Source organism: Grammomys surdaster, unplaced genomic scaffold (assembly GCF_004785775.1).
Source record: "Grammomys surdaster isolate TR1022 unplaced genomic scaffold, NIH_TR_1.0 191, whole genome shotgun sequence".
Lineage (NCBI taxonomy): Eukaryota > Metazoa > Chordata > Mammalia > Rodentia > Muridae > Grammomys > Grammomys surdaster.
In genome coordinates, this window is record NW_021604636.1 from 15,430,315 (window position 1) to 15,446,650 (window position 16,336).

The 16,336-nt window shown below is 39.4% G+C and overlaps 1 pseudogene; it reads right to left on the reverse strand.

Annotated features, from left to right (window-relative positions):
- Positions 1-16,336, reverse strand: part of LOC114622712 — a 54,062-nt pseudogene that overhangs the window by 20,958 nt on the left and 16,768 nt on the right.

A 16,336-nucleotide genomic window follows, 5' to 3' on the forward strand; every position in this document is an offset into this window, starting at 1 on the left:
CTCTCTCTCTCTCTCTCTCTCTCTCTCTCTCTCTCTCTCTCTCTCTCCTCTTCTCTTTCTCTCTCTCTGTCTCTTCTCTCTCTAGCTCTCTCTTCTCCACCCCCAACCAGGTAGTTCAAAACCCACTTACTTCTAATCCCTTCAGTAATTGGCTGTTGCCAATAGTTTTAAATCAGGGAACGAGGTTTGCATAACAAAAGCTCATAAACATGAATAGACCTTCCTTCCGGTACAGAATTTAGCATTATGATGCATAGCACAGACCAAACCTCAACAGAAGAAACTAATCCTAGGAGACTAATTGTCTTGCCAGACCACATATGATTGACCCAGGTCTGTCTGCTCCAAGAGGTAAAATGTGCTACCTGAGTACCAACTCTTATTTAGACCTGAGCCCCCTCCCATGAGGAAGCATTTGTTAAAGGTCACGACAAAAGACAGATATTTACTGATAAGTGCATTCATTTAGGAAGCATTTCCCAAGGGCCTGCCGTATGTCAGGCAATGTACTAAGTGTTAGGAAAACACCAGGCAATCATTCTTGCCTTCACAGAGGACTCAATCATGTCTGTTGGGATAGAGCTTGGAAAGTTACATATTATACCACACATGAGGAACAGGCCTTGGAGAAGCTGCCATCTGAACAGAGATTTGCAGCAGGCCAGGAGAGGATCTCTGAGGGTGCAAGGTAGAATGATCCAGGCGGTGTGGCAGGAGCAAAGGCCCTGAGATGGAGCATGACTCACATAGTTGATTCAGAATGGAAAGCCCAGAATGCCTGGAGTTGAGCAGGTAGAAGGCATCAGACAAGGAGATGAGCAAAGCAATCATTTTCCCATCTTCATTGCTGCACATCTGTCTTCATGACTCATATTTGTCCTGCTGAATCTCTTTCACCATTCTTCTGAGCCATCTGTGCCTAACAGGTTCATTGTTCTAGATGTGTGCGGTCATCTTTCCATGACTGTGGTCTCTGATTTGTTCCACACCACTGAACACCTTAACCACTGTGGCTTTTAACAGCCTACACACATACAATTCCAACACATGCACATACACAGACACATACATACATACATACATACATACATACATCATACATAGACACAAACATAAAGACACACACAGAGATACACACACATACACACACAGACATACACACACAAACACACACAGACACACTCAAACACACACACACACACACACCTCAATAAGAGTGCTTCCACTCTAGGGGAAGTTGCAGTCTTGTGAAGAATATTGTCACTACTCTACCCCAACTTTCCTTGGCTTTCCATTCCACAGCAAGAAGTCATGATTTTGAGCAAGAAGGCTCTGTGACACAACCATGGAACCTAACCTCTTGACAAAGCTTGGTTTCCTCCAGAATTTAAATACCTAATATTTCACCCACTTTCCTTGCCAGTGAAGGATTCTTTTCTTTTCCCCTCAAAACTTCATTTGGCATTTTTATAGTTACAGTCCGGCAGTCAAACAGGACTTTCTGAATTTAGCACATGAACAAAACTTTTCTTCGGTAAAGGAAGCGGTCCCTGCCCTGCCCTCAGCTTTTGGAACTTCTAGTTCCCCTCAGTGTCAAAGAGTGCCTCCAACCCAGAAATCCAAAGACACTGTGTCCACATGCAGCTACTAGGAACTAACTCCCTGTGGTCAGCCAGGGACCACAGATATTATACAAGGTGCAAGTGCTCCAACTCCATTGTGTTTTGTAGAGAGAAATCTGAGGCCAAGTTTGAGTATTTCTGCACAGGACTGATCCACAACCACACAGTTTGGCAGATGACTCCACACCTCACCTTTCACTAGCTCCACCTCTTCCTGTCTAAGCCATCACTTGGTGTCCCTACCCCTCGCAAATCAACACTTTGCTGCTGAGTGTTTGTTCTGGCTTTACTCTAGCCTCCTCCTGGCTGGGAACCAGACCATTTAGATCTTACAAAGTTGCCTCCCACTGGGGAGGGCACACTGCAGCTGTCAGTTAACCAAAGACTTTCATTATCTATTTGTCTCCCAAGTAAATGGCTGAAATACGAAGACAACTAAAATCATGTGAAGATACTTGAATCTGTGCGTTGCTTCTGTTTAGGAGCTAAGTAATAATATATACATGTTAGAATGTATAACTTAATGTATACTTAAATGAGAATGTGTGGAAATACTGGAAAGGAACACATAAAAATAAATTAAGCCTATTAGGAAGATAAAGCTACTGTGGCAAGGTTTAAAGACAGAGCTTTAGCAAATCCAGGGTGCAGTTCCTCTCTCTGGACCTTTCCAAGGTGCATATTTTGGTCAAATGAGTTAATTTTCTCAGCTTATTTCCTCATTCCATGACAAATGGTGAATACATATAAAGTGCTTATCCACAGCTTTGCCAAGTACAAAGTACTCAATAAAATCAGATTTTAGACTTACTGGAAGAGTCTGGCAAGTATTACCCAAGCAGGCCAAGTATTCTGAATTATTTCTCTCACAGTGTAACTCTTCCTGATGCCAGGTATCTGATCTCAAGGGGGCTTCCTGATTCTGCTCTGTGCTTATACTGCATTGCTGTGTTGTGGTTGTCGAAAGATAGACAGTACCCATTCCTATTTATGGACAGGGGCCCTTCACTAAAGTCAAGCACCTCGTCACTCTGAAATAACTTTGCCATCATGTCTCTGACTTCTTTATTCTTTCCCTAAGCTGTACCCAAGCAAGTTAGAAGCTTGTCACCATTTACAAGCCTTTAAAGGGCATTTCTTCTGCTCAAAGGAATTTGGAGTCCAACAGGTCCATAAGTTTTCCACACAGCTTCTTCAGCAGCTGGCAACACACTGTTTCATAGTGTTGTTGCTTCATGGGTTAACTACTGATAGCTTCCACTTTAGGCTTCCTACCCACTACTATTTCTAAGATGTTTGTTCCCAGCTTAGCTTTAGTTTCCAGATGATTCTAGCAGTAGGGGAGAGGAGCTATTCAAAAAAGATTGATAAAGTATTTAAAATCTTCCAGGATTATGTGACGATTGAGGTCATTTATTACAATGAAAAATTTGATCTGCTTTAAGCTTTGAACTTGAGAATGTTAGCAGAACTCTAAGCGGCTTAGGGTCAGCCCAGATGAGAAGGCACGGCACGCACTTGGCAGATGTTTTCTGGGAATATCAAACCGCAGACCTATGGGCATTATGGGCAGGTTGCATGTTAGATTGTAACTAGAAAGTATCATGATAAATTGCTTTTGTGTGATGACTTTTGTGATCTTTGTCATCTACACTTACTGGCTCTGGCATTTTCTATAAACGTGGTCAGCTTAGCATGGTTTCTGTAGGTAGTACTGACACAGATATGCATTCTCCATAGACAGGGCTCTTCAAGTGTGTGCTTGGCTCCACACACTGAATCTTTCCTTCTTCCTTTAAGATGTCCCTGGGTGTCTAGTCAGGGTTATTAAAATCCTCTTCTAATACACATTTCCCCCACATAGACACTTACAAGGAAGTACAACCTACCATTGGGCCCTGACCTGGTGTTCTTCCTAATTCCCCTGAAAGCTCTCTATCTCCCATTGCTTAGGTGGCTCCAATAAAGTGACAGAGACCAGCAAGTTTAACCAAGAAAACAGCATTTTCCCCAAGGGCTGCAAATTCAAGATGGAGATGCCAGCAAGGATGGTTTCAGTGGAGACTTCTTTTTGAAATTATGTGGTTACCATTCTTGCATTTCTGATTAGTCATTTGAGGGGGGCGATGTTTATGCCTCTGGCCAACTCTTCCTCTGCCTGTTCTACTTATGAGGACGGATAGCAGCCTACTTGCATCTAGAGCCCTACCTAGCATCATCTTTCTTATTAATTAACTTTAAAAGAGTCTGTTTGCAAGTCCTGTCACATTCTGAGAAACTTTAGTGCTGGGATTCAGGGAGGACAAAGCCCCTCCAGGTACCAATTCCATTCCACCAGGTTCGTTATGGAAACTTATCACCGTGCAAGTCTCTGAACGTCAGTGGCAAAAACAAATTGAAAAGAGAAAAAAAAAGAATAAGCTCTAGCTAGATTTTATTATTGTCACATTTTCAATGCTGCCTGCTTTTTACAAAGCTCCACTTTGGGTGAGTGCTGTAGAACAGCATGACCCATGCTTCAGTCTGGCCTTAAGCCTTTACTCTTTCTCCTGGTTCCAGAACTCAGTGAGAATTCTGCTTGTTGCAAAGGACAGTTTGGAGTAGTTTGCTTGTTTTAATGCTAACTACACGCTGAGATGATGCATGTTTGTTTGTTTTTAAGAAGTTCCTAATCTTCCTCTCTTCAGCCAGTTACTATCTCAATTGGCTTGAAGGGCAGAGTCACCACAGAACACAGAAACCCAAATCTGCTGTGTTCATCTGCAAAGCCGAAATCAATGAAGCCTTGTACACCAGTGCATCATCAAAAATACATGAGCAAAGCTGTTTGCCAAATACATCACTGACAAGATTTAGACTTTGCTTAATTGCTTCTATCTTTGCATGTTTCTCTAGAGAAAATTCCAAAGCCTATTGTCCTGGAAAGCACTTCATATTAGACCCTTTTGCACAAATATTAGATGAATATTATCTAAGCTCTTCTGCATATTGAACCATCATCTAGAAATCTTCAAAGGCTTTCTGACCAGTAGAGATAAAGAGATTCCTTTAGAACATTGCCAAAGATGTTAGAAGGATTTCTGAACAAGAGAAACTTGCCAGTCAGACACTTTATATTTTAAGTTTGTGTTTACAATAGTTTCAACTTTAACATAATTTTTATTATATCCAGAATCTGAATTCTGAGCACAATTATACTCAATTTTGAATGTAAAAAATCCTGATGTGTGAAATTGTCTCTGTCTATATTTTTCTAGTTAATACAAAAATGTTTCCTCTTCAGTATTTTCACCCATGGTGTTTTGAATAAGCGCGGCTGCCCCCCATGGACTCATATATTTGAATGTTTGGTTGCTCGTTGGTAGGCTATTTAATAAGAATTAGGAGGTATGTTACTGAGGGTGGGCTTTGAGGTTTCAAAATCCCATGCTAGGTCTGGTCTTGTGTTTTTCCTGACTCCTGCCTTCTGACCAGGATATAAGCTCTCAGCTACTGCTCCAGCACCATAGCACCATGCTCCCTACCATGATGATCTGAAACTGTAAGCAAATCCCCAGTTAATAATGCTTTCCCCTGTAAGCTTCCTTGATCGTGGTATCTCTTCACAGCAATAGAAGGTAACTTAGACCATTACCAATGTTAGGTTTTTTGATTGTTTGCTTGTTTGTTTGTTTTGTCAAAGTCAGTATTTAATGTATATGCATATAAATAAGAGATTATTAGTGTGCACAGCCTCTGAAATAGATAGGAGACAACAAAAGAGGAATATCTGGGGATGATATCCAAAGAAAGAACTGACATGAAAGCAAGATGGTATGAAAGGAAAGAAACGGCAGAGAAAAGGAGGAGAGGAAAAGCAACAAGAATACAGTTTTGTTTGAAACACATTTGTTTGAAAAATGCCATAATAAAACCTAAAATGTTTTTATGTTTTATGGTTTATTACTAAAATAACAATTGTAAAAAAAGAGTATCATTACCTATATTACTCCAGCCCACACACCTGTGAACTATCAACTACTATCTTTGGCCACTCCATATTTACGTTCATTTCCATCATCACAACTATGTGTAGACATACATACATGTGTGTACACTGCCATGGGCTCATGAACGATTTCTGGAGCTGAGAATAACTCCAATTTCACTGCTTTTTTTGTACCATTTTGGTTTGTATCTAGGTTTCTAACTGTCTTGAATTTTGCATCTTTTTTGAGACAAGATTTCTCTAAGTTGTCCAGCTCATGTCCTTCTTGCCCCTCAAATGTCGAGATTACAAGCATGGGGCATCTTGTGTTCACATTTCATTCACTTTAAATTCACCAGCATATTCCCCTTCATCCTTTCTAGTGTGAGATCACTGATCTAAAAGAACGATAGCTAGAGGTCTGGCCAAAGGCATTTTCAACTAGCTATATGAAAATACACGAAGAAGACTCATATGGAAACTTATATGATGTGGATACCTGAGCAACTTTCATATAGATACGAAAAGATCATATCTATAAGATGCTATTTGCAAAATATCTCAAATCAAAGCATTACTTACAATAGCTCAAGATCTGCAGATTTTGAAGTATGAAGAACACCATATCAACAAATCAGTTCTCTGGAGAATAGAATTCAGATGTTTTACAACCTAAACATTGTCTACTATGTCCCATTACGGTGAGTCAGCAATATGTGACCACCATCAAAGGAAGGACATGATTCTTTATCTTGAGTTTGTGTGGTTGCCTATTACCTTACATTCATGAAGCTGATCCCAGCTAAAATCTCTGGTTAGTGTGTGTTCAGTCTATCCTGTGTTGGTTCTGTAAGTTAAAAGTTCCAAAGCCCTTTGTCTGAAACTTTTCTCTTCCCACACTGAATTTCTAGAATGCTATCTTGCTATAAAGCATCATGGGACCTGTCTGGTCCTGCCAAAAGAAGCAGGCTAACCAAGCAAAAAGTCAATCATCAAAGACATCAACTTAGTAAGTGAGCAACTTGTCAGATTTACCTACCACTTCATTTTCAAAAATATTTAAAATACTATTTCTATTGACTGTACCAAATAAATGTTTTGTTCACATTTTAAGTGTACATATGTACATATGTTATGAGATGTATTTGTTATGATAAAGAATAATTATTTAAAAGATAAATATGTTTTCTTAGATTTGATTTTATTCAATGTACTTATGCATCCAAATATTGCATAGTATCTCAAAATTTGTACCATTTTATGTATCACTGAAAAGAAATAAGTAAGAATAGGCTATAATTCAAAAGCAGATTAAAGTACTCAGTGTTGGGTAATTTTCAATGACAAAGTACTCAGTGTTGTGCAATTTTCAATAAACTGAATAGTTTTACTATAATACTGTTGCATTTAATCATCTGAGGAAAACACTAACACTTTCTGAAACAAATTAACAGATTAGGATATTTATCTTGTTTAATGTGTTTTCCAATTTAAAGATTGATTCTTCAGCAGTGTGGCTTTCACAAAATTGATCTCAGAAAATTATCCATTAATACATTGATCAATTATAAGTCTGGGGTGTCTGCTTTGCCAGAAGCATTATAATCAAAAGTCACATGGTAGGCAGTCATTTCTTCTTAAACAATAGGCATAAATTCACTTGCAACCAAACTATGAAAAGTTAGTTATAGATTCAACTGTGGAGGGGTTGCAGCATATCTAAAAAGCTTAAAATACACTCCTATTCCAATATACTACACATGCATGCCCAATAAATCCATATTTGCAGAATCAAAATAAGGAGTCAAGGAAGACTGATCAATTAACAATAAGAAAGTGGTAATGTTTGAGAGTATGAATATGTTTAACCTCATGTTAGATATTGTATCATGCATTCACACGTCTGAATGTCATGTGGCACCTTATTAAAATGAATAACTTTAGGGTTTTATTTATCCACTAATAACAAAAATATTAACTCTACATTTACACAATGCAAGTTCCTATTAGATTCAAGGTCTCACCTGAACCTAACAGTAATCCTGTCATACAGCAAAAGCCATGATTTATTCTTAAATTAAATATCAGAATATTGCTGGGTGTGGTGGCACATGCCTTTAGTCCTAACATTTGGCAGGCAGAAGCAGACAAATTTCTGACGATTTGAGGATAGTCTGGTTTACATTTTGAGATTCAGAAACAGCCAAAGCTATATAGTGAAATCATGTCTCAAAAAAAAATATTTATCTCAATCTCTATAATCTACATTGAATCGTATAATTCAGTAAAATCAATTATATATATATATGTTTCAGAGATTTGATATCAGAAGAGCCCAGAGCTCTTCTGGTAAGTAGCCACAACAAACTGTACCTGACTTCTAAATCTAGCTCATAGGAGGATATTTCATTATTGACGCACCATTATATTATACATTATTTTAAATTATTCAAGGAGACACTATTTTGTTGTTGTTGTTTATTTTAATAACAATCTTAAGATGTTTTGATGTGCATATAGCACACTTCATCCTGAGTATGTGTATACACACACGCACACAAGCTCATGTGCGCAAACATATACACACATATACACACACAAACACACACACAAACTTATACATGCCCCGCCCCCCACACAAAGAGTTTAAAAACATTGACTATTATGGTAGTATTATGATACAGAAATAACCTGATTTTTCAGTTATTCTTTCATTATTTTAATTTGTAAATTTTGCACTCATTCAATGTTACTGTTTTTCAGATCCATACAAGTGGATTTACATCATGTGAGTATAAGTGTGTTTTTTATGAAGTATTCACTTTTGAGATTTATTCATGTTGTGAATCATTCCTTTGCTTAGCTGTTTAATTTTCTCTGGAACAAATATGTCATATTTATTTACTTTCAACTACAAAATTAAATTTTAATTATTTTTCATTTAGTACTTAGGATGTATATATGTTTCTTTGTTGGCATGCCTGTTTTACATCATGAACCTTGCAAATCCTTGGACACACTACAGCTCCAACTTGCACAAAAACATCCTCGGGATGTGAAAACTAACACTCAAGGAAACCGCTCAAAGCTTTCACCAAAGTTTATTTTAAAAGAATAACAATAGTCTTTATAAGGGGGAGGAAGCCAATCCTTACAAGAATATGAACAGGTCCTTGAAAAGGGAAATCTAACAATCTTGTAATAGAAGAAGCACTACTGTTCAAGCAGGTCCTCTCTCAGTTCTTTTGCGAAGGGTCATCATCAGTGACATCATACTGCTGAGAAGTCAGGTGACGCTGCTGGTCAACACACATGTGCATGTCCTCATTAATTCTAGGATTGTTCTTGCAAATATAAGCATGTGAGAAAATGTCTTCTTTCCCACTAGCAAAAGTGTATTTTTGATACATTTCAGGAATGGAGCCCCAAGGAGCTGTTCTGTCAGGGTGATTACAAAAGGAAAGCTGGTAGCTGTTGCTGCCACAGGAGAGTAATAACCAGTATAAACTCACCCCAATGGAGAAATAAGCCATGTCCTATATTTTATTTCATTCCCCCAAGATCTTACAGTCTATTAATGATCATTTACAGATTTTCAGTTTATATGGTTCTTATAATTAAAACAAAACATCAAAGATATATTTTCCTCCATCATTGTTGGGTAGCATGATGGGGTTTTGGTGCTACTGAAAAAAAATTTTTTTTAAATTACCAATTATATATTTCAACAAATTAATCTCTGAAATAAATAATATATACACCCTAAATGGCTCTAAGCAAAAGCAGGACAAAGCTGTGAGGGTTGCCCTTCTGAGCATTAATTAAATACCAAGAACAGTGTAAATCTCATCTAGCAAGAACAAAGGGAAGTTATTAAAAACACCTCATCTGCAATACTTCTGTATAAAAACTGTCTGAATATTTTTGTATCCTGATTATGTTTTAGGACTACAGGCAAAAACAACAATAAAAGAACAGTTGCCTTTGGAACCTGAAGCATGGTGGAACATTTCTCTTCCCTTTCTGTCTTGGGGAGTTTGAGGGGGAGAGGGGGGCAATGTTATCAAATGTAAGTTAACCTAACCGGTTTCAGGAACATTTGTAGTGAGTCTTCGGTTTGGGAACTGTAGTGAGTGAGACTTGACTCTAACATCAAAGTCTTATAACTAAGAGAGAAAATGAGTCACACACACAACACACAGAGAAGCTTCACAAATAATGATGCCAGCGAATCAAATGCATCTTTTTTATTTTATTTATTGAAAACCCCAAGATACAAAAAATAAAAAGTATAAAACTCAGACTTGAGTTGGAATGCACAAGAGTTCTCACTGTTGTCCATTTCCCAATCTCTTAATGGATTTATGCTTCAAAGCCACCAGGTTAAAGAAAACACAAGTTATGAGAGCAGTTTTATAACAACCCTTGTCCAGGAAGCTTGCTAACCAGTACACAAATTACTACAACCAGTGGTAATTTACTATGCAAATCACTACAACCAATGATAAGTTTCTTTCTTCAAACAAGATTATATAACATTAGACAAAGGCTCTGTCTATAAAACGTTGTAAAGAAGGCTAGCTTAGGAGATAGAAGATTATGGTTTCACATAGAGATGAAGGACAGCACCACAACCAAGTGGAAGTAAATTATTTTTCTACAAGTAAGCTATACTACTGAATTTTTAAAAATAGATGAAAAAGTAAGTATTGTCTCCTTCAAATATATCTAAGCTAAAGGAGTCAGGGAAAAGGAGTGAATGTAAGAAAATCTGAAGAAAAAGTTCAAGGCAAGACATGATCTTTGAATTTTAATCACTACTGGCTTTCTTGGTTTCATTGTCAATTAAATTAGAGTTGAAAATGTCTGATCTATCATGGAGGTTGTGAATGTTAAGAGAAGATTTCAGAATATAAATGTCTCACAAAATATGTGAAATAAATTATACACTTAATAAGTATGTAAGAAGATATTTTATCATGTATCAAGATTCTTTTTTAAAAATAAATTTATTAATATAGATGTGTTGCCTGCATGTGTGTGTATCTGTATACGACGTGAGTGCCTTGTGTCTCCAGAGGCCAGAATAGGATGCTGGATCCCCTGAAACTGGAATTCCAGGTAATTGTGAGCCACCATGTGGATGCTGGAATTGGGACCCAGATCTGAAAGAACAGCCAGTACCCTTGACTACTGAAACACTCTATCCCCATACCAATAATTAACATTTTTTTACTCACTTTAATGCTGAAACTATACCTTTAAGAATATTTTCTAAGAAAATTATAAGACAGTAATGCAAGATGGTAGCGACCAGAGGCTTGGGAACAAAAGTCCCTGGAAATTTCTGACTTTTGGATGAGCTAGAAGACCAGAAAGGCACAGGCAATGGCACAGTTAGCTGGTGTCGAGGAGGCCAGAGACATGACCCAAGATGGTCAGGGATGGCAATTAGGCCTCCAAGAACAATTTATAAAAACCTAATACACAGCCTTAAAGTAGAACATGAGCCTAGGTACCCAGAAGCACTCCATCTGTAAAATTTGTAACAAGAGTCACTATGAGCAGCGTGAAGATTTCAAATGGAGTGGTGAGTCTAGAGCCACTGACTGCTGGCGAAGAGGAAGAATTCCTGCAGCATCAAAATCGTCCTGCAGGAGCTTGGGAGCTTGATAATGTCAAAAGAGGATCTATTGCAGCCACGGGGACAGTTAGGCCAATTAGTCCAATTACCTCCCCTGCCTGATCCAATCCAACTCTTGATTTTCCACAAGAGTGAATTTTCTCCAAATATCTGTAGACTTCAACAAACTGAAGAGGAATCCTCACTCAGACGTCATCCTGAGACACTGTTCCAACACTGGCCTTTTGAAATACCTAAATCGTGCTCTGTAACATCTTCCTCTGTGCCGTGCAACATCATCTGTCAGATATAACTGCTGTCTGCCTAGTTGAACTTTGGGGATCAAGAAGATAAGTTGAAATCAGTTTCCTTGCCGGGCAGTGGTGGCGCACGCCTTTAATCCCAGCACTTGGGAGGCAGAGGCAGGCGGATTTCTGAGTTCGAGGCCAGCCTGGTCTACAGAGTGAGTTCCAGGACAGCCAGGGCTACACAGAGAAACCCTGTCTCAAAAAAAAAAAAAGAAAAGAAAAAAAAAAAGAAAAAAAGAAATCGGTTTCCTTTGGAAGCTGTGAGCACAGAGAGCAACTGTGAATGTATGTCACACAATCACCTGCTGCTGACACACGGGCCGGGTTTTGTCTTTGCCAATCCTTGCGTTCCTACCACAGCTGCATGGGGGCACTTAGAATAGATGGGGAAGGTTCAGGTAGCAGCACCAGACTACTGCTGGGCGTGAGGCTGCTTCGGCTGCTTCGGCTGCACCTCTGCTTTCTTTCTTCTTCCGGACTTTTCCACCCTGACCCTTGGTCAAAGCTTAGATTGTAACCCTCGCCTCCCTCTGAAATTAGCCTCGGGTGTGTAATTCAGGACTTCCAGTCTCTCCACCTTTATCAAACCGAGCTTCCTTTCCCCCTCCTCCTCAACTTCCTTGTTGCCCATCACCGCCAACAATTGCTGTGAAGCGTCAGATAAGGACGGGAGAACCTGGTGTCCCTCACTTAGTTCCAGACCACACCTGTTCACTTGCCACTAGCCTAAGAAAGGGGTTCCTGGTCCTCAGCTTTGCTGCCATCAGCCAATGAGCGTTGAGCTCAGGACTCCAGGTGAACAGAGCAGCCACAGGGCAACACAGACCAGCCAGCACTCAGGGTCCTTTATACTTTTGCCTAGAGAAAGGCCGTGCATGGAGAGCCTAAACATACATGGTTCTCAGACAGTTCTTTTTCCCATAATCGTTTTGTTTCTACACACTGAAGAGGTTTGAACATAGCGCTTGTGTTATCCTGGTCACCCATCAGGTTTGATGTGGAATCTGACAGGTTTTAGTGTTGCTGCTTCCTCACACCCTCGACAGGGACCGGGAGGAGTTCTGTGTCACTGTGTTTTTAGATCAATGGGCCCTGCCTGCTGGCTTCTTGTTTCGTCCCACTAAATGATGAAATAGAAAATAAAATAAAAGCAATGTCTGGTGTTGAAACATATTTGTAAAGGCAGAGACAACTGTATTTACAAATATGTTTATGAGAGCTTTATTTGCATTAACTATGTTGAAAATAATAATAAAATAATGGAGAGATGTCTTAGCAGTTAAGGGAGTCTGCTGCTCTTCCAGTGAATTTATGTTTGGTTGCTAGCACCCATGTGGGGAGGCCCACATTGTAACTCCAGCTCCATGGGATCTAATGCCTTCTTCTGGTCTCTATGGTTCACTCATGTGCAATATACATACACATACCTTTTAAAAAAGAAAAAAATAATTTCTGGGGATGAGGGACACCTTAATGGGCAGAGCACTGCTGTACAGAATGAGGACCTTCATTCAAATCCCCAGTACCCACATAAAATCTGGGCATGGCTTCTCATTTCTATAATCTAGATGTTGGTGGATAGAGACAGGTGTATCCCAAGAACTAGCTGGCGGCCTAGTTTATCCAACAATGGTGATCTTCTAGCTTAGCTCATGAAACTGTGTTATCATTTTCCTGCTATATTCCTGTATTTTCAAAATGCTTTATTTCAATTATGGTTATTATCATAGAAGAAGAAACATTGACTCCAATATTTTGTAATGGGAGAAGACTACTGTCATTTACACATATGCTCTATTTCCCCAACAAGCTAGTAAGTTTCTGGAGGGCAAGAATTATGAACCTTGCTTCTTTGGATCAGAATATATACCATTATCCCTGAATTAAAGTGCCCACTGACATTTTTTCCAAGCAACAAATGACTGCTATTTTTTCACCCTCAGTCTGAGTAAGATACCAAGAAGAGAAAAATTTGTCAAACTATTTTGTTTTAAAATCAGATCCAAAAGCTTCTTTATGTTTACTGAATTAAGATTCTAAATATTAGGCCGTTGTTAACAGTTTTGAAAGAGAATTAATAAAACGTCAGTTTATGAAAACTATGGGAATAGCCTGGGTAAGATCTGGCAGGGCCTGCTCCCGGAAGAGGGCCTGCTTCCAGAGAAGATGTATCTGTCTGTCTTTTCCTCAAGGAAAAGAATAGCATTTCCTTTCATGAGAAACTAAAGCATGCAGTGCAGAGGGCTGGCTGCTTTCTACTGAAAACCCCATGCAGATCAGGGTGGAAAGCAGCACATGGTGGCAGACCCTTCTCCACTTGGTCCCTTCTGCTTAGTGGCACTGTGCCTACCTGCCAGATGGTATGCTGGCTTCACAGGGACAAAGGCGCCAAAAAATGACTTTAGAAAACAGTGTTACTACCACCCGTTTGGGTTTCCTGCCTTGGTAACAACTCACCAGTGTTGGTGACCCTGTCACATTGCACATAGGTTTTTACAGTTTCAAGAAACAAGTAGTTCCCAGTGCTTTCTGAGTCCTTTTGGCGGGCTGCTGGTTGGATTCTGATCTTTCAGGTGCTCGAATACTCCTTCAGAAGGATATCAATGAGAGAGAAAGACTGAGACCACCTAAGCAGCTGAAGTAACAAACACCCACAGCATCTGCCAAATGACTTTCTGGGTCATCTGACTGTTAAATGAACAAGGGGAGGTGGGTGTTGCCTTCGAAGCTAAAGCACTCTTTCCAATAGATAGATAGATAGATAGATAGATAGATAGATAGATAGATAGATAAAGGGGATGGTTCTGTTTTCTCAGAGAAGCTGATGACTAAGATTGGGGTGTAACTCAGATTGGTTCCTTGTGATAATACTGGTCCTGAATTGGCTCCCTAGCAACACACAAAGAACTATATGAAGGAACAGAAAATGGGGAGGGAGTGTCATGTACACTAGGAGAAACTCTGTGTAAAATACATTCATCCGTGGCTTGCATCCAATCAGGATTAGTGGACACAATATGGAAGCAGAAGAAAAGCGTTCTCTAGTATCAGGCTCTATGATGTGCAGTGAAGACCATTCCCAAGTGTGCAAGCCTGGGTGGCAGGCGTATGGTGTAATAGGCACAAGAGGGAGCAGCAGCAGATTTGGGAGAGGAAGACTCGATCTGCAGATGTGTTTCCCTGCACCCCCAAAGTCACAGATACCAGTGTCAGTTGTTGGAATGTTCTTATCAGGAGCTCCCACATCCTAACTTCCTACTAAAGGCATTTTTTCCTGTCCAGAGTTTCTTGGTTTACCTGAGCTTTTTCAGTTATTAGCCCTTTATCAAAGCTGTTGAAGTGGATAAATAAGAATATGAATTGCTAGGGGTTGATGGCAAAAGTATACCCTCTCCAGGAAAAAGACATCGGGATGGGTATGGCCCTCATGCTTCACTGGACAACGACAGGAGGATCGGAGCCACTACAAGGTCCCCTTCAATTACTGGAGGTCAGGCCTCTATCCCCGCCTTCGCAAGACTAGAATCGCCACAGTCCTTTTATACTTAGAGAAGGGAGGAGATGTTAGGGGCAGCCCTGCTTATACACTGAAGGCCTAAAATCAGCCATAGGCCTAAAATCAACAACAGGCCTCTCATACATGTATACTAGCACCAAGTCTTGGGTCTCAGTGGAAAAACACTGAAACAGATGGCTATAAGCTATTATAAACAGGCAGCATTTGTGGAAATTTACCAACCTGAGTAGTCTTAGACCTTGTAAATAGGTAGCCTTGGCAGATAATACCAACTTATATAAGGACAAGTGAATGATAGACAGAGTCACAGTGACCTGTCCCCTGAACCTTCACCCAGCCGATACCATGTTCTGAAAGATATCTGTACTCCCCCTGAACACCCATGCTCCAGTGTCATCCCCTTCCCCATGTCCTGCCTTTTTGTGTTTATAACCCCTGTGTGAATAAGTAAAAATTATGATTCAATTTAAAAAAATAAATAAAAATTTAAAAAAGAATATGAATTATTTCTGTTGAAATTTAAGAAATGAAGATAAATCTTTTACACAAATACAGAATGAATACATAAGCTACAGATAGATGCTGCTCCTTTCTTGACAGAGTTGCCCTGTGCAGCAATGGTTAGTTCAGAACTCCTATAGACAAAAGTGCTCTTGAACTCACAGTGATACTCCTGTCTTTGTGCCCCTAGTATTGCAAATAAAGACATAAACAGCCCTACTTGGCTTAACAATTCATATGACCAGAAAAATCTCAAAGATGAATCAGAAAATATATCAGGAACCAGTTATATGAATACTTGAAAGCACAGAAGTAGTTGTCTATATAAGATGTAAGCACTGGGATCAACAGGACAGAAACGTTACCTTTAGTATTTCAGGGTGTCTGGGCTTTCCATTACATAGAAAAATCATGAGGTCAAGCCCAAGTGTATTCTGGAAGGGAATAATTCATCTCTCAGGACAGGCTTGTTAGTGAGACGCCCCATTGTGTCTGAGAAAGAATATGTCACACTCTCTATTGTTATATTTCCAAATTTTGAGTACATTGAAACTCATATTTATGAGTTAATACACAATGCTCCTCTTTCAAGTTGTAGGTTCTTTGGCAAAAAAAAAGAAAAGAAAAAGAAAAAAGAAAAAGAAAAAGAAAAAAAAAGACAAAACCAGAGGTGGAATGCCTCTTCTCAAATTCCTTGCTAAGGACCCCTGGGGAATCTCCCAAACCCAAGCAATACAAGGTATTCCATTGCTCTTGGTTGGTCATCAGAACTTGATGGTAAAGCTTTATTGTTCATGA